Genomic DNA, 8,702 nt, shown 5'->3' with positions numbered 1-8,702 from the left:
ACAGGTTGGTAGCCTAACACACACTGGAAGGGCGACATACCTGTGGATGTATGAGGCGCGGAGTTGTGTAGGGCCAGGTAGCGAGCCCCTTGGTGCGGTCTTTGGGAACAGTAGGCTCGGAGAAACCTTAATACATCCTGCTGTAAGCGTTCTGCTTGGCCGTTGGCCTGTGGGTGGTATCCAGATGTAAGGCTGACCATTACTCCGAGCCGGTCCCAAAAGGCCTTCCGAGAGGTGAACTGGGGCCCTCGATCTGAAACAATGTCTTCGGGGAGTCCGTATAGTTTAAATACTTGTTCGAAGAGGATCTCCGATACCTCGAGAGCTCTAGGCAGCTTTGGAAGGGGTACAAGTCTACAGGCCTTGGAGAAACGGTCTATGACAGAGAGGATCACGGTCTTACCCTCTGAGACCGGCAGGTCCACCAGGAAGTCCAGTGCTACATGGGTCCAGGGTCGGGTCGGCGTAGGCAAGGGTTGTAGGAGACCAGCCGCCTTTTCGGGTATGGTCCTGGTTTGAGCGCAGGTGGTGCAGGCCTGGACGAAGTCCCTGACGTCATCGGACAGTGAAGGCCACCAGAACCGTCCTTGTACCAGGGAGAGGGTACGTCGAATCCCGGGATGCCCCGCCTCCAGAGCCTCATGGGCCCATTTCACCACTGCTGTGCGGAAGGAAATGGGTACGTACACACAGCCTGCTGGTCTCCCGGGCGGTTCTGGCTCGCTGTCCTGGGCTTCCTGGATGTCTTGGAGGAGTTGCCAGTGGACTGGACCCACCACACATCCCTGCGGTAGGATCTCCTCTGGATTGGCGGACATCGGTTCTGGGTCATGAATCCGCGATAAAGCATCGGCTTTCCTATTCTTGGTACCTGGTCGATAGGAAACAGTAAAGTGAAAACGGGTGAAGAACAGGGCCCATCGGGCCTGACGGGAGTTCAACTTTTTTGCAGTCTCAAGGTATTCAAGGTTTCGGTGGTCCGTGAGTACCACAAAGGGATGGACAGCACCCTCCAGCCAGTGACGCCACTCCTCAAGCGCGAGCTTGATAGCAAGGAGTTCCCGGTTCCCAATGTCATAATTACGTTCGGCAGGGGTCATCTTCCTGGAGAAGAAGGCACAGGGGTACAACTTCGGAGGGTTCCCTTGTCTCTGGGACAGGACTGCACCCACCCCTACCGAGGAGGCGTCGACCTCCACCACAAACGGCAAGGAAGGGTCCAGCTGTTTCAGCACTGGGGCGGAGGTGAACCGTTTCTTTAAATCCTGGAAAGCCCTCTCCTCTTCCGCCCCCCCCAAGGAAGTCTTGGGTCCTTTCTAGCCGTTAGTGCGGTAAGGGGTGTGGCTACTGTGCTAAAATTTCGTATGAAGCGACGGTAGAAATTGGCAAACCCAAGGAAGCGCTGGAGCGCCCTTACCGTGGTGGGTTGAGGCCAGGAGGTCACTGCACCCACCTTCCTGGGGTCCATGGAGACTCCCTCCTGGCTCAGGACGTAGCCCAGGAAGGAGACTTGGCGTTGGTGGAACTCGCACTTCTCTGCCTTGAAATACAGTCGATGTTGTAGGAGCCGCCTGAGGACCGCCCGGACCTGCTGGATATGCTGCTCTCGAGTCCTTGAGTAGATCAGTATATTGTCAAGGTAGACGATGACGCGGTGATTAAGGAAATCGCCCAACACATGGTTCAGAAAGGCCTGGAATACCGAGGGGGTGTTAGCTAGGCCAAAAGGCATGACCCTGTACTCATAGTGACCTAGTGTAGTGGAGAAGGCCGTCTTCCATTCATCCCCCTCACGGATCCGAATAAGGTTATACGCACTGCGGAGGTCTAATTTAGTAAACCAGGTCAACCCATGAATACCTTCCAGGGACGAGGTGATCAACGGTAATGGGTGTGGGTATTTGATGGTTATGGCGTTCAACCCCCGGTAATCTATGCACGGCCTTAGCCCCCCGTCCTTCTTACTGATAAAGAAGAACCCTGCCGCTGCCGGTGACGTCGACGGCCGGATCATCCCAGCCTCGAGGGCCTCCCTGATGTACTCCTGCATGGCCCGTTGTTCCGGCAACGACAGGGGATACACCCGACCCCGAGATGGTGTGGTACCTGGTAAAGGTCTATAGCACAGCCCCAGGACCTGTGAGGAGGCAGTTCAGCGGTGCGGACCTTACTGAAGACCTCTCGTAGATCCTCGTAGTCCAGGGGTATGATTGGTGGGGGAAGTCCCTCTACCCCTTCCACCGACGTGGCCCGACAAGGGAGGGTGAGGCAAGACGAGTGACAGGACCCTCCCCAAGAAACCAGCTCATTGGTACTCCATCTGAAGACTGGGTCATGACGTGCCAACCAGGGGTAACCTAAAATGATTGGGGTGTCTGGAGCTCGGAGCAGAAAGAAGGTAAGCCTCTCGTGGTGACGCGCTCCTGTTTCGAGTAGGAGAGGTACCGTCCAGGTATCAACCACCCCAGTTCCCAAGGGTTGACCATCCAGGGCTCTCACGCTCAGGGTGACTTCACAAGTTTTAAGAGGGACATGGTGCGCTTTGGCAAAGCCCACATCCATAAAACAGCCCGCAGCTCCGGAATCTATGAGGGCACTTGCCTGCACCCGGCTTGCCCCCCAGGAAATACTCACTGGCAACCGCAACTGTCCCCGGTGCTCCCCTGGACTCGCCTTTGTGTCTGTGGAGGTCCCTTGAGGTGGTCGCACTGGGCATGCGGCACAGAGATGCTCCTGGGACCCGCAATAGAGACACAGTTTCCCCACCAGGCGCCATCTCATTTCTTCTCTCCTGAGCCGGTCCTCCTCTGGGCCGGCCCCCGGGGGGAGGGTCTGGTCTCCCCGGGGTTGTCGACTCCTGCCAAGGTTGCAATGGCGATGGCGGTCTCTACAAACCGGTCGAAGTCCCCATCCTCACCCCTGTACGTGAGTTCGTCCTGGATCCAGGGGTTCAGCCCGTTGAAGAAACAGGTGAGGAGGGCAGGGGAGTTCCATCCACTCTTGGCCGCGAGGGGTCTGAACTCAAGAGCTTACTCAGCCACGCTTCTATTTCCCTGGGTGAGACGCATGAGACAATTACCCGCCGCGCGCCCCGCGTGCGGGTGGTCAAAAACCGCTTCGAACTTCTCGCGAAAAGTGGCATAGGTAGTTCTTAGGCGAGTGCGCCACCCAGCGGCTGCCCACGCCCGGGCTGGACTGGTCAACAAGGACAGGACAAAAGCGATCTTAACTGCGTCCGTCTGATACATGCGAGGAGAACACTCAAAGACCAACTCGCACTGCATCAGAAAGTCCTGACATTGATCGGGCGAACCGTCATACCTCTCTGGGGTCGCGATCCTTGCGACCGTCCCGGATTCCTCGGGTGGTGCGGGCGGGGCAGGCTCAGCAGGAGTCGCGGGTGCCATCTGGAAGGCGGATTTGAGAATACCTCTCGCCAGGAGAACCTGGATCAATCCTTTGATCTTTTCTTGTAGGCGCTGCAATGACTGGTCTTGCGCTCACAAAAAGTCGCCTTGCTTGACGAGCGCCATACGCAGTTGCGCATACTCCACTGAGTCCTGGTAGGTGGCAGAACCTTCTGTCATGGTTGCGCGTAGCAAGGACGGACTCAAGTGCAGAATTCTCGTACACAGATGTTTAATGAAGCCGAATCAGAATCCAAAAAGCAAAGTCGAGGGGCAGGCGTGGGTCAGGCGATCAGCAAACGTAGTACAAAGGCCTAGGCAAAGAACGTGGTCGGGAATACACAGGCAAAAGGTCGATGTTGGGGTAGGTTCTCTGAAACACGGCTCGAAGGGAAACAAGGAGGCAAAACAAGGTTCCGCGTCTGGGCTTCCTCGGCTTCCCTCTTTATTGCCGTTCCTATTAGGAAACGGCAGGCGTCGCCGATGTGCTGGCTGCGGGGGGACGTGACATCCCCAAAACTGTGTGCAATAACTAAAATCTTGACATAACTGTATTCAGTTTGTTAGAGCAAAAATACATGTGCTGTGAAATTATAAATGTAACTGTTCAGTATGAGGACAAAATGTATGTTTTTTCCTTTTTTTAAAGGGGAACAGCAAATTCTCTGCCAGTTTCGAAAACCATGTTATTTTATTTGACAGAAACTAATGGAAAGTTCCTGATTGAAAATACACACACACACACATTTTCTGAACCGCTTGTTCCATACGGGGTCGCGGGGAACCGGAGCCTACCCGGCAACACAGGGCGTAAGGCCGGAGGGGGAGGGGACACACCCAGGACGGGACGCCAGTCCGTCACAAGGCACCCCAAGCGGGACTCGAACCCCAAACCCACCAGAGAGGAGGACCCGGTCCAACCCACTGCACCACTGCGCCCCCCCTTATTGAAAATTAGCTCAACCAAATGTTTTCTGTAGCTTTTGATCAGACGTGCATGGCAGATAGGTGTTTTTGCTATACCACTATAGAAAATTCTTACAGTTCATGTATATTTATGGATGTCTTGCTTTAGATTGTTTCAGCAAGTCAGCAGGATTGAGGTCAGAACTCTGACTTAGAAGTCTGTCCATTGTTGATGCACTCCTGTGTTTTGGTCACGGTGAATGGTGAGATATAGGTCACAGAGACGCACCCTGACATTCTGCTGTAAAATTTCCTGATACAGCTTGGAATTCATTAGTCCCTCATTGATTACAAGTCTTTGAAGGCGCTGTGGCAGCAAAGCAGCCCCATAACATTATACTGCCACCGCCATGTTTCACAACCGGGATGAGGTTTTGGTTCTGGTATGCAGTGTTTTGTTTTCTCTAAACATAAAGTGGTGTTGCCAGAAAGTTCCACTTTTGTCTCATTTTTCCAGGGAGCATTGTTCTAGTAGTGCTGTGGAACATCCAGGTGGGTTTTATTAGCCTTGAATGGGCAGCCATATTTTTTGGAGAACAGTGGTTTCTTTCATGCTTACCACCATGAACATCCCTCTTGTTTAGTTTTTTCTGATGGTAGACTGATGAACACAGACATGATCAAATGCAAATGAGTCTTAACTGTCATCCTTTGGTTCTTTGTCACTTGTCTGAGGATTGCATGGCATGCCCTTACATTGACCTTTGTAGGAAGTCCACTCCTTGGGAAAGTAGCAATGCTGACTGTATTTCTAAATTATCTTTTGTGTCAAAACAATAGTAAATGAAATCAAAACCAGTTGTTTTAGTATTGCAATTAAAGAGAATGCTATGAATTTTATTAGTTTCCCCTTTTATGTAAGACCTTCGTTTCTCTTTTCATCTTTAAGCACACTTGTTCATTATTCGTTATTACTTGTTCATTATGAACTGTTCATTATTATTATAAGTGATAAGAGGTGAAAACAGGTGATGGCTGAGCTACATCCCACGTGGGATTAGGTGTGTTTGCCTTTCCTCTATAGAAAATTCATTCAGTTCATCTATATTTATGGATGTGTTTGATACTCTGTCACTAAGGCTCATATTTTGAATTGAAATGTCTGTTCTTGTAAGGAGGGGGGTGTGGTGGCGCAGTGGGTTGAACCACAGTCCTGTTCTCCGGTGGGTCTGGGGTTCGAGTCCCGCTTGGGGTGCCTTGCGACGGACTGGCGTCCCGTCCTGGGTGTGTCCCCTCCCCCTCTGGCCTTACGCCCTGTGTTACCGGGTAGGCTCCGGTTCCCCGTGACCCGTATGGGACAAGCGGTTCTGAAAATGTGTGTGTGTGTGTGTGTGTGTGTGTTCTTGTAAGGCAATTGACTGATTGTTGTGCAAATTTTACTGCTTGTTATGCAAATTTTACTTTAAAAATTACAATGGATAAAAAAACATAGAATTATATCATAGATAGTCATTGTGTAGTAATATTCTCATTCAGCTGTATACTTTTATTTAGTTAGGCAGCGTTAATTTCAATGTCAGCCTGCTCTTCATGGAACCGCTGAAGCCCATCCACCTACCCCGATGAGGTACAGGGACCCCAGGTTAAAAATGTCTAATTTAAGTCAAAAGAGCAGATATGTACAATGTGGTTAAAGAAGTAAGAATCATCTGCATCTTTTTCCTGGAGCTAAAAACCTCATAAAAGCAGCAACAGGTTCCTAAGTAAGCCAGTAACTTCTGTAAGCAGCACTATAGTGTGTGTCCATTTGAAAGCATTTTGTTATGAATTCTCATTCAAACCAAATTCACTCATGACTGTTCCTTGTGGTTGTTCAGATCACATCTCGTTTCATGTGGTTTTACGAAGAGGTTCCCGTTAAAAATATTTAATGGCTCCATTTAAAAGCTTTCACACAGATGCAACACTTGTAATTTCCACTGCTTCACCTCACACATGTGGTCATCCACGTTCTGGAAACTGGTGTGTCCTGGTTTTAGAAGGCGAGACATCTTTGTAGTAAAACCTTTTTTTCCTTTGCTGTTGGGAAATTCCACTTAAAATTGTAGCACAAACGAGAAATCAGCGTTTTATGGGGGACACTTATGACACCGCACTGATCTTCTATGGAAACACAGCCAGACTTGCAACAGTAATGTTTCATCATACTTTACAGAAAAAACTGCTAGTAAAAATATAAATATACATATAATGCATCAAGGAATTTTGCTTGCCCCCTTATTTTTTAAAACTGTAAAATTAAAATGTATTGTACTGCTTATAAGGATTGCATTGTCAAGAACATACTAATTTGTGGCTTTTCAGCCATCAGTAAAAATAATAGGTGTAAGATGTAAAAGGAAAAATATAGAAACATAAAGAATACTGAGATTTTTGAAACAGTATGAGTTTTATAGATGATTAGGTATTAGGTTTGTTTGCTGATCTGCTTCCTTTAATGGGCATCAGTTGTGTTCTGCTTTTCAGCTGTGTCCTGTGGTCTTTACCGTGTGTGTTATGCGTTCTGCTCGGTCTGCACTGTACTGTCAGCGTCCTGCTCCGAGTACCGCGCTCTGCGCACCACAGTCTTGTCTGCTGCACTCTGCATTCTGTGACCTGTGTGGTTTGCGCTGTGCTTTGTACTCTTTCTACTGTGGTTGTTTTGAGACAGCTGCTGCACTTTCAGCCAGTCCCCCAAGTGTCTTAAGTGGTACCGTGGAGCGGCAAAACTGCTGCTTTTGAACTACTGTATTTACGTTTACATTTACATTTTTTTAGCAGACACTTTTCTCCAAAGCGACTTCCAATGAACTCTACGTAGTGTTATCAGCCCACACACCTTATTCACCGTGGTGACTTACACTGCTAGATACACTACTTACACTGTGTCTGTATATATTGGTTTTTTTTTTGTAACTCACTAAGTCTGTCAGCCCCAGCATGGTGGTCCAGAGGGTAACACTGTTGCCTCACAGTTCCTGGGCTGTGGGTTCAGGCACGGGTTTGAATGCAGCTCTTTCTGTGGAGTTTGCATGTTCTCACCTGTGATTGCAAGGATTTCTTCCAGCAATCCACAGAGATGTTGTTCAGGTGAGTTGGTAAATGTAAACTGCCCTGAATTTGTGTGTGTGAAGAGTGACTCAGTGCGTGTATAATTGGCCTGTGTTTTCAGGATAGGCCATGGGCTACTGTGCCCCTGTGTTACTGATAGTAGATGGATTGGTAATTGAGGAGCCACTGGTTGTCCTGGGAAAAATAATGGAAGAGCAGAAGACACCCTCATTCCACATGAAGAGAGTGGGATGGTATGAGAGAAACTATCCAGCAGAGGCAAACAGCTGACAACGATAGTTCCCTATCATTGTTTTTATTGTAGTAAATGTTTATTTCTACTATCTTCGAGTAGGACAAATGCACAGTGCTGAGAGACAGTGTCAAATCTATTATTATTATTATTTAAAAATGGTAAATGAGATTTTAGTTTGGATGAGCTGGGGTGGAATTGCACTTGGTGCATCATACAGGATGCTGTATAAATATCATAATAGAGCTTGAAGGAGTTTTTTTAATGTAGCAACTAAAATGAAAAGTAATAATATACAAATTTCTTCTATGTCTTTTAGAAAAAAAACTGCCAGAATAAATCTAATATATTGAACTACATGTTAATCATGATTTTATAACTGACATTTGAACTTATTATCCAAATTTTGCATTTATAATACATTTTTGTAATGAAAAGGAAAGTGTTAAACTTTATACATTTAAAAATGCATGTTTACCTAAATGTATAAAGTCAATTATGCTGCAAATTTGTCATGTCCTCCTGGATGAGATTTATATTCAGGCCTGCAGTCACACAACTGGATCATGTATCCAAGGAGACATACCATTATTTACCCGTTTACACAGCAGGGTAAGTGTTTTTATTAAGGATATTAAAGCAGGAGCCGGATTCAAACCAGCAACATTGCGATTACGGCCTAAATGCTACAATAGTGTACCTGCTCTCAGCTGACTTCATATTTCAGCTAGAAAATGAATAGCGCGCTCTGAGACCGTACTGTGACATTTTGTCCAGGTAAAATCTGTTCACAGATTAGTCATCAAAACAGTGAGTGTAGTTCAGATCAGCATGGTGACAGTCGCACGGTACATTTGAAAGAGGCCCCGTCTCGGAGGATTATCTAAATATACTGTACCGCTGAGTAGTATAGGAATAGATCAGTAGCTGAGCATTGAAACTGTCAAGTCTTACCAGTACAGAGCATATTTTCTGTAAATATGTTGTTATAAGTTCAATTTTTGCCTTGAAATCTCACCACCTGGGCTTTATAATTATTCATTTAG

This window comes from Scleropages formosus, chromosome 21 (genome assembly GCF_900964775.1).
Source record: "Scleropages formosus chromosome 21, fSclFor1.1, whole genome shotgun sequence".
NCBI lineage: Eukaryota > Metazoa > Chordata > Actinopteri > Osteoglossiformes > Osteoglossidae > Scleropages > Scleropages formosus.
The sequence above is the reverse complement of the archived record's forward strand: the minus strand, read 5'-3'. Positions refer to the sequence as shown.